At 49.4% G+C, this 14,186-nt stretch overlaps 1 protein-coding gene across 1 annotated transcript in view; it reads right to left on the bottom strand.

The window, feature by feature from the left end:
• The window catches only part of EPHB1 (EPH receptor B1), a 429,883-nt gene that overhangs the window by 164,654 nt on the left and 251,043 nt on the right, over window positions 1-14,186 (bottom strand). The window lies entirely within an intron of this gene.

Genomic DNA, 14,186 nt, shown 5'->3' with positions numbered 1-14,186 from the left:
AAAAACTAGTGTGTATCATGTTAAATGCAAACTATGCCAACCTAACTTCATGGGGAAGGAGTACCAGCTTCTGAGTTAGAGATGCCACTACTCCAGAGCCACAGGAAGCAAGTTCTATCATCTTTTTGCTCCTAGGTTCCCTCATCTGTAAAAATGGGATAACCATCCCTATCTAATAGAGTTGTTTTGATCACCAAATGAGATAATGAAAATAAAATGTTTGGTGCAGTACCTGGCATGTATTAACTACTCAATTAAAAGTAGCTATGAATATTACTCTGCTATAAAGTTGTAACGTGTTCACTATAGGCAGTGTGTTATCACCTTGCTAATGGTTTACATTTTTTAAAGTCAACATTTGTCCCACCACACGGAATAGTCCCATCAAAGTTTAACAAAGCATCGGCCTTGGCTTGAATTGCTAAGATTTAGGGATGTAAACAGAAGCATATGTGACCTCTGGGCAGTGACTGTCAAGAGAGAAAGCTAGCTGGAAAGTAGACATGATGGCTGAAACTCAGGCAGCCATCTTGGGCTGTGAGGATATCAGAGCAAGAAGTTTGAATATGCTTGGGTCTCTAACATGAGGCTATGGAGTGCCCTACCAGCCTGCATATATTTTACATGACAGAAAACAAACCTCTATACTTCAAAAAACAAATTATCTTACATGTTTTCTTTTTCTCATAGACAACTGCATTCCTAACTTACCATTTCCTTTCAATGAAATTTTATAAGAAAGATAGTATCATTCCCATGTCACTGGCAATGACATTAAGGCTCAGAGAGGTAAAACAACTTGCCTGGTATTTCACAGCTAATCGGTGGCAGAGGCAGAATTCAAAACCAGATCTGCTTGGCTTCAAAGCCAATGCTTTTCCCAGTTATTTACTAAGGTAACCTATTCATGGGGATGGCGGCATTCTGTATTTACGGGCATGTGCACTAAGGCTTGAGAATAACATGTTCAAATGCACATGAGTTCAGACAAGAGCCTTGGAAAAGGGACAAGATGTACTGCTTTCCTGCTCACTGAAGGCATCTTGCCCTACTTTCCCTGCTTCCAAAGCGAGGGAGGAAAACCAGCTATGGTCTACGTCATATGCTGGCTCTGAGCCCTCTGAGTCCCCCTGCCTGCCTGGATTCCTGACCAGGTGTAAAAAGGTGATGTCTAGATGCGGCTGCTGGGCATTCTGCAGAGGCCTGCTCTGAAAGGCAAATTGACCCTCCCCATGGCTTCTGGTGGGCAGAGGGAAAGCAAGGCAGCGTCAATGGTGAGACTGGCTGATTTTCCAGAGGACACGTGGGCAACCCAGCAGCAGGTGGGGGGTGAGTATTCACTGCCAGTAACAGCTCCCACCTCTAGTGGGTGCCAGCTTCCTAGAACATAAGATGTTTGCTATAGACATGACATATGGGCTCCTAGAACTATTATTGTTTACGACACCCCCGTCCAAACATACCAAAGGAGCCTATCACCTTTATGCCAACTTCCCAGATAACTTGTGGATGGGACAGAGGTACAGAAAGAGCCAGCCTGCTGTCCACCAGCACCGGGGGCACAGAGCAGTGAGTGCCAAGGAAACCACATGCACTGAAGTCTGGATTTCCTCATCGTCAAGCTCATAATCATTATAATCCTATGAAACTTCATTACTGAATTCCCCCTTTACCGTTTCCACACGTAACATTCATTTGTTAATAACCAAGATAAAGGTCCATAAAACAATACTGCTCCCATGTAACACGTCTTTCTCCTTGCTCTCAATAAGATTCCAGAATTTCATCAGAGGAATGTACGCGCTTCACCAAGATGTGTCAATTATTTCAAGATGACAGGTATTCGATTCCCGAATTCCTCAGTGGGGGCTGAGCATGTATTGGTTCATCAAGCAGAGCACATTTCTGGAAGTGCTCTCACCATTTGGGAATCAAATAATAATTGCAATACCAACACCTTGACTTTTTTCATGGATTTTTTCAAGCTAAAGGGTTTCGACACATTCCCCATCAACCTACCCTCCGACTCATCTTCTTTGTAGGCTTCTGAAATAGTGAAGGCGCTGGTTTTATTTCTCCCATTTTGCAGAGGAAGAAACTCAGATTTTCAACTCAGAAGCTGAGTGACTTACATAAACAAAGCGTACTGGAGGCAAAGGAGAGACAGGCAGCAGCTCTTTCACTCTGGGGATCCAATCACTTGACTACACAGCTTCAGAAATATCACTCCTTGGATCCAGACCCTGAGCCAATTGCTGGAGACACAGAGCAGAGTGAGCTAGAGTCCCCCTTCTCAAGAAACACCAGCCTAATGAAAGAATAAAATGCTAACAGTAATTACAAAACAGCATCATTAATGGGAAAAGAGAGGCATGGATAAGAGTGGGGAGAAAAGAGGCCGTCCCCTTTCTCTGTTGGCTGGAAGAGAGGAGAGGTCTCTTGGAGATGACAGCTGATCTGGGTTTTGAAGCATAAACAGGAATTTACGGGGTAGATAAAATGAAGGAAGGCATTCAGGCAAAGCAAATGGCATGTGCAAAGGCACAGTGATTGGGAAAGAGTCAAGGATGTCTAGTAGTTTGCTCGTGTCCTTGCTGTACGCCCATCACTAATCTAATGAACGAGACTTTGACTGCCTGGGGAGAGATATCAGCTGTTCCAGATAGGCTGGAACTAGCGTTGGAGGGGGACAGAATATTGCACTGAGCCTTGAAATAAGTAGGAATCATGGATGTTTCAGGAACACCCACGCCCAGGCCCCAATGCTGAGTATCTCCTGATGAGCGCCTGCCTCACTCTCCCACATAGTCCTTCTTTCCCACCTCCTTCTGGCCTCTCAGAGCTAATCAAAGAACCCCTTGGACCTGGCTGATTCTGAAACGCAGGACATGGCTGTCTCAGCCCTTGATGGGGCTGCCCAGACTCCCTAACCCTGAAATAAACAGCTTCCTAATGCCCGGGACCCACCTGTCTCATTCTCTGGGACCTCTTTTGTCCAGAGCAGAATAACACAAGTACAGAAGGGCCCTTCTGAAGAAGGAGACTTAGTAGGTGCGATGGACTGAATGTGTGTCCCCCACCTGTCCCATCAAATTCGTATGTTGCGGCCCAACCCCCAACGTGATGGGTATTTGGAGATAGTGCCTTTGGGAGGCAGTGGGGGTTAGACGACATCATGAGAGTGCAGTCCCCATGATGGGATCCATGCCCTTATTTCAAAAAAAGAAAACGAGAGAGAGAGACATGAGACCTCCCCCACCCCCAACCCCACGGCAAGCAACCAAGAAAAGGCATGTGAAGACGTGACGGGAAAATGGCCTATAAGCCAGGAAGTGGGCCCTCACCAGACACCGAATCTGCTGTTAGCTTCCCCTTGGACTTGCCAGCCTCCAGCAGTGGAGAAATACACGTGTGTCGTTTAAACCCCTCAATCTGTGGAATTTTGTTAGAGCAGTCCCCGCTCAGACAGTAGCACCTGTCTCCCTTCTCTCCCGGGCCCTGGCCTTCCCTCCAGGCACAGGCTGAGTCCTGTTTCCCAGGGAGGACTCCTCTCTGCTGCAAATCCGCTGCACTTCCGTCCTTCCTAGGCAGGGCCCAGTGTGGATTTATGATTTAATTTGTGTGTGCGGCACTAAGAAATGATTTCTGGGCTGGTCACTTAAGAAATGATTAAAGACCACCATTTCAAACCCACAGCACTCCCGGGGGGAAGGGAAGCGGCGTGAGTCAGAGGAGGTGTCGGTCAAGTGCGGAGATGGACGCCTGACGGGGAGGCCAGTGGCCTAGGGGAGACAGAGGCAGGAGGGCAGGGCCTGGATGCCTCGTTTCTGCTGCTGGGAGGGGTGTGCGTGCGGGGGAGTCCTGGCCCACGCCCTCAGGACAGGGTGAGCTTGGTCCCCCATCAGACACCCGTGATGCTATCTTTGTCCGGACCAGCAGGTGTCATCTGAGGCAGGCGCGGGCAAAACCAGGCCCAGGCTCCCTTCCTCGGCATCTTTACAACCTCCGAGCAGTAAACCGGGGCCTGAAGGCGGCTGAGTGTGAAGGGAGAGAACAACCCATAAAAGCCTCCGTCCTCCAGAAGCTTTCTGAGCGCTGGCACAGACCGGAAACCCGCATGCAGGAGCTCTAAATCACCCTGCCACCTCTTCCCCGCGAACAGCCAGATGTCACACTGTACCAATTTATGAGGTGTGGCTTTAAAGTTCTGAGACCAGGTAATAAGCTTGGGAAGACGCACTCAGCTCCCCTCGAGGAATTCCTCAAAGTCAGGGCTGTTCTCAGCACCTCCTGTGTTAATCAACCCTCTATGCACCGGAAAACCCAGCTGGGCCCTGGGCCCGCCTGCTCACGGCTGCACAGTCTACATGTGGCCCAGGATGTCACAGGAGGCGGCAGAGGGCCAGCAAATTCACCCTGTGTGTTGGCTCCAAACACTGGGGTTCCAGCACCAGTTCCTAAACCCTTGCTGCCTGTGAGGTCGTGGGCAAGACCCATTGTCACCTCGCTGAGTCACAGTGGGCTCATCTGTGAAATGGGGACGTGGGGAGTAAGAACAGCTCTGCACCTTTGCTGTTGATTGCTGAATGCATACGAGGCTTGATTTTCATGTGAATTACAGCTCCCACACTGCTCACCTCAGCCTCTGAGACATCTGTCATGGGAAGTGACACTTGGGTTTTTATAAACTCCTTTTACTCTGAATAGCAAACATTGCTGCATGAACACATTCTCTTTATGTTTTACTACATCTCTCAGCAGAAGGGACAGGGACAGAGAGGTCCCCGGGAAGGAAGGGGCTGAACTTCAAGCCAGTTCCACTGGTGATGGGTGTGGGCCCCCTCTCTGGACCACACTGACCCCTTTGGTGAAATGAATGGTTAAAATGGAGTCAATGACCCGCCTATCCCTTTAACACATGCTCGTTCTCAGGGTCATCCACCCATCCTCCCGCCATTCGCCATTCGGCACACACCTTTAATTAAGCAGGGGCCCTGCATAACACAAAGGCAAGCAGGAAGCAGTCCCAGCCACAAGGAGCTCACGTCCTGATCTGGAGGACCTCTCCCACTTCTGTGCGGCTAATCCAACCACGAGAACTGTCCATTCCACCCGTACCCGTGGGTCAGCTGGGGGCACCCGGAAATTAAAGGCCATGCTCACTCAGCATGTCGGAGGCAAGGTGGAGACTCAGCTCGTCTCGATTCAGGCCTCCTAGGGAGATTTTCCCATTAGTCTGTAGGGCTTCTCCATCAATAATGATACCAACTGTAATGAAGATAAATATTTTGCAATGGACTATCGCTTTTTCACATGGGAAAAAGCTATTCAAATTAAAGGCAGTTTAGTCTCTCTCTCTCTCTCTTTCCTCCTTATTTCATTTTCTTGGCATCTCTCTCAGCTAAAAAAAAAAAAGAAGAGGAAAAAAAGGAAAAGAAAACAGAAGAAAAATCTACCCTGAAAATGGAGAGGCAGGACTATGCCCAGCAAAGATTTTACTCACCGCCTAGATTCACTATTTCACGCTTCTGCTACCACAAACATGCCCTGTGGGGGTGCTCGTTGCACTGCCATCATTACCTGCTCCTCAGAGGTGAGGGGGCCCGCGATGGGACTGGAGATCATGGAGGCCAGGGCTGCAAGGACTACTCTGGGCTTCCCGGGAAGCCAGGGATGGAGCCGGGGGACAGACGTGAGGGACACACTTGGCCTTCATTATCATTATTATTTTTCAATGTGCAGGCTTTAATTAACTTGACCCACATGGCACTAGCTTGCCTACTACACACAATTAAAAGCTCCAGTTAGAGAAACAGGAGAAGAGCAGGAGGGAGCCTCACCACCTCTCCCCTGCCCCTCCCCGGAGCTCCAGAGAAGATGCTCCTTGTGATGGAGATGAACCCCACCCCACCCCCACTCACCCTCAGCCCCATTTCTGCTGGGACAGGAGCCTTGCCCTGATGGTCTCATCCTCTGTTCTGTGTTTTCGGCCCCTGTCTCTAGGATGAATCCCGTGGAACGTCTACCAGCAGATGTCCCACAACCTGTTACGTCCCTAACCTCCCTCCCCTCCCCACATCCACTTGTCACCACATCCTGTCATCTCTACATTCCGTGCTATTGTCAACTCTCCTGATTTCTGTCCCTGCCTTGGTTCAGGCCTTTGTCTTGTCACCAGCTCCCTGATTTCCCCGACCGCCGCTTGCCTGCCCTGCACACCTGCCAGAGAAATATTCCAGTAACAGGGATCTGAATCGATGCCACTTTCCTACCTAAAGACTCTGAGGGTGCCTCTGACTTGGCAATGAAGTCCTGTGCCTGGTCATGGCTTTTTCAAGTCCCTTGGGATCAATGGCCCTGCTCACTCTTCTAGCATCTTCGTTAGCCTCTCCCTGCCCCTAAACGCCCCCACCCGGCTGCCTGAGACACTGCCATCCATGTGTCAGAACTGCTCAGGGTCCTTCCTCCTGGAAGCACAGGGTCCTCTGCCCCTGTTCTAGACTTCTGTGTGCCCACACCGGGTGTGACTGTCACCTGCCTGCCTCCCCCGCCAAGCTGCTCTCAGTACCCTGTGCATCTTTGCCAGGACCTAAACAGCACTCCCGTACTCATGTCCAACAGGCAAAAACGTGGGTACAAGCGAGATAAACTTTGAAGAGCTCAGGCCTGTTTTACTTTTTCCTACTATATGTCTTATGACCTTCCAAGATGTTGCTAACACGAATCCCACTCTCTGCAGGCCCTTCTCAGCCATCTCTGCACCTGAAATGTGCCCGTTCCCTCCGGCTTAGTGCTCATGCCACCCTACCCAGGCCAGTGCCCCTCATTTCCCGACTGGAGAGAATGTCTCCCTCTAGAATCCCCCCTTAGCACGGTCCATGCATTTGCACCCTGTCTTTCTGTGCTACAGTGCAGGATATGGAGTCAGGGGGCCCAGAGAGGGGTCCTGGCCCCACTTCCTACCAGCTGTGTGACCACAGGCAAGTCAACAACCTCTCTAGCTTCAGGGTCCCCACCTGTAAATTAGGAATAACGGTAGTTCCTACCTGCTAGCAGGATAATAGTGTATAAGGACAGTGCATAATAATAACACTGCCTACCTGTACTGTTGGAGAATAAATCTTCCTCCACTTCCTCGTCATCATCACCATCATCATTTGGTCTCTTTCACTAAATAGTACATTTCTGAGGCTGTACCCAGGTCATATTTGTACCCTTCTATATCAAGGTCCTACACAGTCCAGGCAGTGGCTTCAGGTACTTGTTGCATTGAATTCACTGTAAGACTGTCCCATCCCCACTGGCTCTTGGGCTCTCATGTCTGTCCATGGTGGTCCTGCTGTCTTTCCACGGAAACCTCTGGCTTTCCCTAAGCTCTTCTCTAGGTCCTGACCCAGTTTTAGGGGTCCTCCGGCGTGATGCAGGATTTCCTGTAGCTCTGAGTTTATCCCACCTACGCTGCCAATCACCCATGCTGGGGAGAGCCTGCATTTAGCGCCTCCCAGACTGGGCCTCCTGCTCGGATCTCCCCACTCCTGCTGCTGCTCCATCTGCCTCACAGGGAGGCGCCCAGGCTCACCTCTCCTTCCCTCCCTCCCCTAGAAGTTGTGCAGCTCTGAGCTCTCTGCCCACAGCCAATTGTTGGTGCCTTCTGTGCCCTCCTGGTCCCACATCTGCACATGTGACCACTGCCTTTCAGATCTTAAAGGGGTCAGATCCGCACCTCGACGGATTGTCTGTTGGACAATCAGCTTCTACCCACCACAAATCTTTTCCACTCCCCTCAGGCTCCCAGGGGCTGGAAGCAGGGGAACTACATTTCCCAGAATGCTGTCCTGGGGGATCTGGATTAGAGCCCACCAATGAGAGGCCCTTCCACCAGAGAGGGAGGGGGACGGGAGGCAGCCCCTGGGACGCTGCTCCTGGGCAGGGGTGGAGAGCAGCCCCTTGGCTTAGGCAGATGTGAAGTTTCACAGTGACCTCCACGTGTTGTCCCTGCACTTGCCTCTGTGCTGGGGGCAACGGTGACCACTGCCAACACCATCTTCGGGGTACTGACTCCCTGGATGTTCGTGGCCAACCTGGGAGCACTCAGGGGCCGGCCTGGCCTCTGTCTCCCATCTCTTTCAAGGGTTCCGTAGGCACCTAAATTCCTATATCTAATATGGGAATATTATGGGAATATATCTAATCTGACTCTACTTGAAATATCAACTCCCTTCTCCTCGCTATACACAGGTTTTTTCTAAAATAGGCTGAAATGATTCTTCCCAAAGCCCTCCTTTAATAGGACACCCTCAGAGCTTGTGAGAAGTGTATGCAAAGGTACCAGGAATATGAAATTCCTCAAAGACTTCATGTGCTTTGCTGATGACAGAGGGGGTGGGATGGAACCCTGGGAACTCCTCCTCCTCCTCCTCGCCCCGCTCCACCTGATTCTTCCTCTCACCGCTCTCAAGGGAGAGAGGATGGAGATTTGGAGTGGAAGATATCTGACCGAGCTGAAAGAGGGTGGATGTAAAGGCAACAGTCAACACAATACACAGTGGTTACGTACCAGGCACTGAGCTGAGGCTGTACAGTAATTACGTAATTATGCCAATTAATCCTTAAAACAGTACACCAACCATGCACAACAATAACAGCAAAGGGCCAGCAAGGACTCGCTCTGGGTGAGTGATACACTCAGGGCTCAGCTCCCTTGTCTTGTTCAATTCTCCTCCCAGCCCATGAAGGAGGTGCTATCATTACACCTTCAATAGAGGCAGAAACCAAGGAACAGAGAGATTAAGTAGCTCCACCCAGGTCCTACAGCTGCAAGTGACAGAATCAAAAATCAGCCCAGGACTTCCTAGGTGGTGCAGTGGTTAAGAACCCGCCTGCCAATGCAGGGGCACGGGTTTGAGCCCTGCTCTGGGAAGATTCCACATGCCACGGAGCAACTAAGCCCGTGCGCCACAACTACTGAGCCTGTGCTCTACAGTCAGTGAGCCACAACTATTGAGCCCATGTGCTGCAACTATTGAAGCCCACGTGCCTAGAGACCACGCTCCACAACAAGAGAAGCCACTACGAGGAGCCCGTGCACCACAATGAAGAGCAGTCCCCCCTCGCAGCAACTAGAGAAAGCCCGTGTGCAGCAACAAAGACCCAACACAGCCAATAAATTAAATTAATTAATTAATTAATTAATTAAAAAAATAATAAAGTAACGCAGCTTAAATATTGAAAAAAAGAAAAAAATTCAGCCCAGGTCTGTGTCACCCTGCACCTGATTGAAGTTGAGGGAAGGTGAGGTTTGAAGATTCAGACCATGACCTTACAGCCATTTTCACCGGCCCTCAAATCCTAAAGGCACCAAGTTGCCCTGCCAGGGCCCACCTCTCTGAGTCCCTCTCACCCCTGCTGCCCCCTCCCCTTCCCGAGAACCACTGTCTCCTCAGACAGTCCAAGCAGGGTGGGCTCTCTGGAGGCCCTGCCTTTGCCCCACCTTAAGTGTCCCCAGGGGTAATTTGATTAAAGCAATTTACTCTTTCTTGCAAAGAAAGTTTGTGCTTTCCCAGAAATAATTTCCTTTAGAAAGAATCTGATTAACCTTGTAAGGACAAGCAATGGGAGTTTGGGGTTTGAGGCAGGGCTGTTTCTGCTTATCTCTCCCCCTGCCGCCCTCTCTGCTCCCTTCCTTGGCCCCAGTTTCCCTTTCTGAAATCCAACTGAGGTAGGGCCATACCTTCTCCTCCATGAAGCCCTCCCCTGAGCCCAAGATCTTGTCCTGCTCAGGGCACCATGCCTGGATCAAGATTTGCAGTGACACCGGATCTGCCATGAGCTTCCTCTCTCCCATCCCTCACTTTCCCAACCTTTCCACTAACTCCCAACCTGCAAGGATGTGCAAACCAGGAGGCACGGCTGCCACAGAGAGAGAGCTGAGAGGCAGTGTGCCTCTTTACCTCCACCCGCCACCCCCCCCCCCCAAAGAGCAACCCCAAATCAACAGGATCTCTGTTAAAACAATATGCATACTTCACAGATCTAGAGGCCAGGGGCCACCTCTAAGTCCCTTTTGTACCCTGGACCCCTTTTGATATGTGTAGGTGGGTTTGGGGTGGCCATTTCTACCCCGACACTCATGTTATTCCTGCACCCTGAAGCAGAGAGGTAGCTGGGGTGATGGTTGACAGGAGAGGGAGGCAAAGCTGCAGTGAAGAGTGATTTGTGTTGGATGCCACTGCAGTGCCTCCGAGAGAGGGTACACGGGGATGGAGCAATTAGCATACACACAGCCACACACACGCACAAATTGCAGAACCATTATTTTGTAATTTCCATAACGAGGCCTTTGGAATAACAATCAAACTGAAGTGAAAGGAAAGAAGAACCGCCCTGAGGGAGCTCTGGACGGCTCTGCCAAGGGCCTCCCAGCCCAGCTCCCAACCATCACTATCAAAATGAATGGCTGGTTCCCAGGAGGCAGGAAGCAGATTGAGGCCCCCTCTCTCTCGGGTTTGTGACAGTCTTTCAGAGTACTTGCTCTAATGCAGGCAGGGAATCTGTGACAGCAGCAGGATCACATAGCACCACTTAGTTGAAGGCCTAGGCCCACTGTGATGGAGACATGGCTGCCCTGTGGAGAGAGGCATGGGCATTTGGATGGAAGCCTGGGTCCCAATTGGATGGAAGCCTAGGTCGCAGTTGGATGGAAGTATGGGTTCCAATTGGATGGAGGGGCATGAGTTTCATTTGAATGGAGGCATGGGTCCCAACTGGTTGGAGGTATGGGCCCACAAGCAGGTTACCATCATTCTGTAGGCTGAGAGTTCTACGATCAACTCATTCTAGCCTTCTGGGCCATCACTGCCCAAGCCCAAGAGAGGCATCAATTCTCTAAGAAGATGTTACGGACGGTAAGTCTTTAGTGGTTGGTTGGTTGGTTAGTTTTTAAACTTAAGTCTGTGGCTCCCCACCCACTTCCTAACCCAGGCACTGTTTTGGGCTCAGCACTGTGGTGTCAGATGCCGGATGCTGGAGATCTGTGACACCCGCTCACAAGTACTGTTACCCCAAGGACCTTCTGTAGGTATAGAAATCAGAGAAGAGGAAAAGGGACCCAGAGAAGGAATGAGCCTCCCCAGATTTATGAGAAGGCCTCTGTCTTAGAAGCCAAGCACATAGTAAGTACTCAGAAAGTATAGGTTGAATCTAAAACCATGCTAGGAGAAGGTAAAAGTTTCTCTTGATTTTTAAGACTCTTCGGTCATTGGATTCTTTGAGGCTTAGCCCGTTCCTGCTGTGAGTCCCTACTCTCCCTAAGAAAGATGTAAGATTGGATTTCTCTGGGCACAACACATCCCTGTTTCCAAACTCCCTCTGCCTCCCTCTTACACAGATGTTGCCTCTTCTGTCCACACTGGCCTTACAGGCTGCTCTTTTGAAAGACCTCAGCTGGCTGTAGCCAAAGAAGGCGCTGGCTTTGCAGTGCCAAGGCCACAGGGTGAAGACCTGCTAGTCCAGGCTTCTTCTACCTTCAGCACATTACAGATGTAGGAGCTGGTCTTGTGCGTGGCTGGTCCTTCCTGCTACCTGGGGTCAGGGAGCTGGGCTTAGGGTGCCTTGCCTGACCAGCTCCTCTCCCTCCAGGAGATGGGCAGCCTCAGGCCCCTTGGGTTCCCAGGACACCTCTCTGGTACACTTGGGACAGTGCTCTCCTCTGTCCCGGAGAGTGTCAGCTTCTCCTGCTCTTTTCCTTCTTCCCTGTCTTGCTGGGCCCAGTAGATGAGCTTGTCTTGAAGGCCTCCAGGCTTCTCATACTGGGCCTTTAAGAGTCTGGCTTCTTACCCCATCAAACCCACTCTTGGCAGGGACCTGGGGGGATGCAGGAACTAGAGACCCACTGTTTGGGCTCCAGTCCAGGCTCTGCTGCTCATTGCTTCCCAAAGCTTGGATAACTTGCTTTACCCTCTGGACCTCAGTTCCACTCATCTGCAAAATGGAGTGATAATAATAGCACCTACTTCAAAGAGTTTTGTGAGGATTAAATGAATTGATGTGGATTACATACTTTCGATGAGTCTACCAGGTATTAAGGGCTCCAAAATTGGCCCCAAGTTCTGAAGGGCTGGTTCATACTCAGAAGTAAATGACTAAACCAATGGCAAGAGTTGACCTTCCAGGTAGGTCCTGGAAAATTCAGCAAAATCAACCCCAGAAGGCCTTAGCTGCTCCAAAGCATCCTTCCTACCTCCAGTTGCCAGGTTACTGGGCTGTCCAGCTCCTCCTCTGTGTGCACATCCAATGGTCTTTATATTTGCCCACCTCCCATGCGATGTTCATTCAGCTCCCTCTCAATCCAGTCTGCTCCTTCTGCTATGTCCTCCCCTTTCCTAGGTTTGGGACCATTTCCCAGCAAGTCTCCATGCAGCCATCTCATGACTCAGTGATGTACACTAGAAAACAAGCATGCCCGTCAGAGGAAACTTTTTCCAGGACAATGGAGAAGGTGGGAGGAATGGCAGACACCAGAACTGGGAGGAGGAACTGGGAGGAGGCAGGGCTGTGAGGGCCGAGGGGGTGGAGAGAGCAGGAAGGCACCCATGTTGCCTACTGGAGGAAGGAAGAACAAGCTTGGGAGAAGGGGTGGTGAGCTGAGGCCTCACAGTTGAGCTGCAGAGCTGCCAAGGGTTGCCTCTCCTGCAGGGGGCAGTAGGAGGTCCTCAGGACTTGGCTCAGCGGGCTGGACCAGGTGGGGTCTGCACCCCCCTGGAGGCTGGGACTTGTTTTATGAGGTTCTGCCCTTCTCTCCCTGGATAAGGTGGTCCCTTTGGCAAAGCACATTTTGGAGTCTACCTCTCTCCCTTCTTCCTTTTTTTTCCCCTTAAGCGGCTTTATGGAGGTGTAATTAACATACCATGAAATTCATTGTAAGTGTATAGTTCAATGATTTTTAGTGAGTTTATAGAGTTGTGTGACAATCACCCCAATCCAATTTTAGAACACGTTCATCACCCCCTGAAAGTTTCCTCATGCCCTACAGTCAGTAACTGCTTCCACCCCCAACCCCGGGCAACCACTGATCTACTTTCTGTCCACAGATTCCTTTTTCTAGATATTTCATGGACTCGTTCTATATTTTCTTTGCATCCGGCTTCTTTCACTTAGCATGCTGTTTTTGAAGTTCATCCATATTGTAGCGATATATGAGTACCTCATTCCTTTTCATTGATGAATAATGTTCCATTGTATGGATATATCACATTTTGTTTACCCATTCTCCAGTTAATAGACTTTTGTATAATTTCCACCTTTTGGCTGTTATAAATAATGCTGCTGTGAACACGTAATATCCAAGTCGTTGTGTGGACATATGTTTCCATTCTCTTGGGTAGAAACATAGGAATGGAATTTTGGGGTCATATGGTAAATTTATGTGTTTTAAGAAATGGCCAAATTGTTTTCCAAAGGGGCTGTGTAATCTACATTTCTACCACCAGTAATGTACAAGGGGCCCATTCCTTAAATTTAAAATTTAGAATTATAGCCATGCTAGTGGGCGTGAAGTGGTAGCTCATTGTGTTTTTGATTTGCATTTCCCTGCTGACTGATGATGTTGAACATCTTTTCATGTTCGTATTAGTCATTTTTATATCTTCTTTGCTGAAATGCCTATTCAAATCTTTTGCTCATTTTTAAAGGAGCTGTTTGACTTCTTACTATTGAGTTTTAAGAGTTCCATATATTCTGAATATGTCCCTTATCAGGTATATGATATACACATATTTTCTCCCGGTCTGTGCTGTGTCTTCTAATTTTCTTAATGGTATCTTCTGAAGAGCAAAAGTTTTAATTTTGATGAAATCCAATTTCTCAATTTTCTCTCCCATGGGTTGTATTTTTAGAGTCATATCAAAGAAATCTTTGCCTTAAGGTCACAAAATATTTTCCTAGAAGTTTTATAGTTTTGGTTTTTCCATTTAGGTTTATGATCCATTTTTAGTTGATATTTGTGTATGGTGTGACATAAGGGTCTGTGTTTGTTTCTCTTGAGCGTGGACATCCACTGTCTCACCACTATGCCTTCTTTCTAAATGGACACCGGAAGCCTATCTCTTGGGATGCTTTCCAACCACCAATGTGACTCTGACCATCCATTCATCCCCAGATGCCTCAAGTGGGAGGAAAGTAACACTTCC

The sequence above is a fragment of the Hippopotamus amphibius genome, chromosome 6 (assembly GCF_030028045.1).
Source record: "Hippopotamus amphibius kiboko isolate mHipAmp2 chromosome 6, mHipAmp2.hap2, whole genome shotgun sequence".
Lineage (NCBI taxonomy): Eukaryota > Metazoa > Chordata > Mammalia > Artiodactyla > Hippopotamidae > Hippopotamus > Hippopotamus amphibius.
This window is presented reverse-complemented; position numbering and strand designations above follow the sequence as displayed.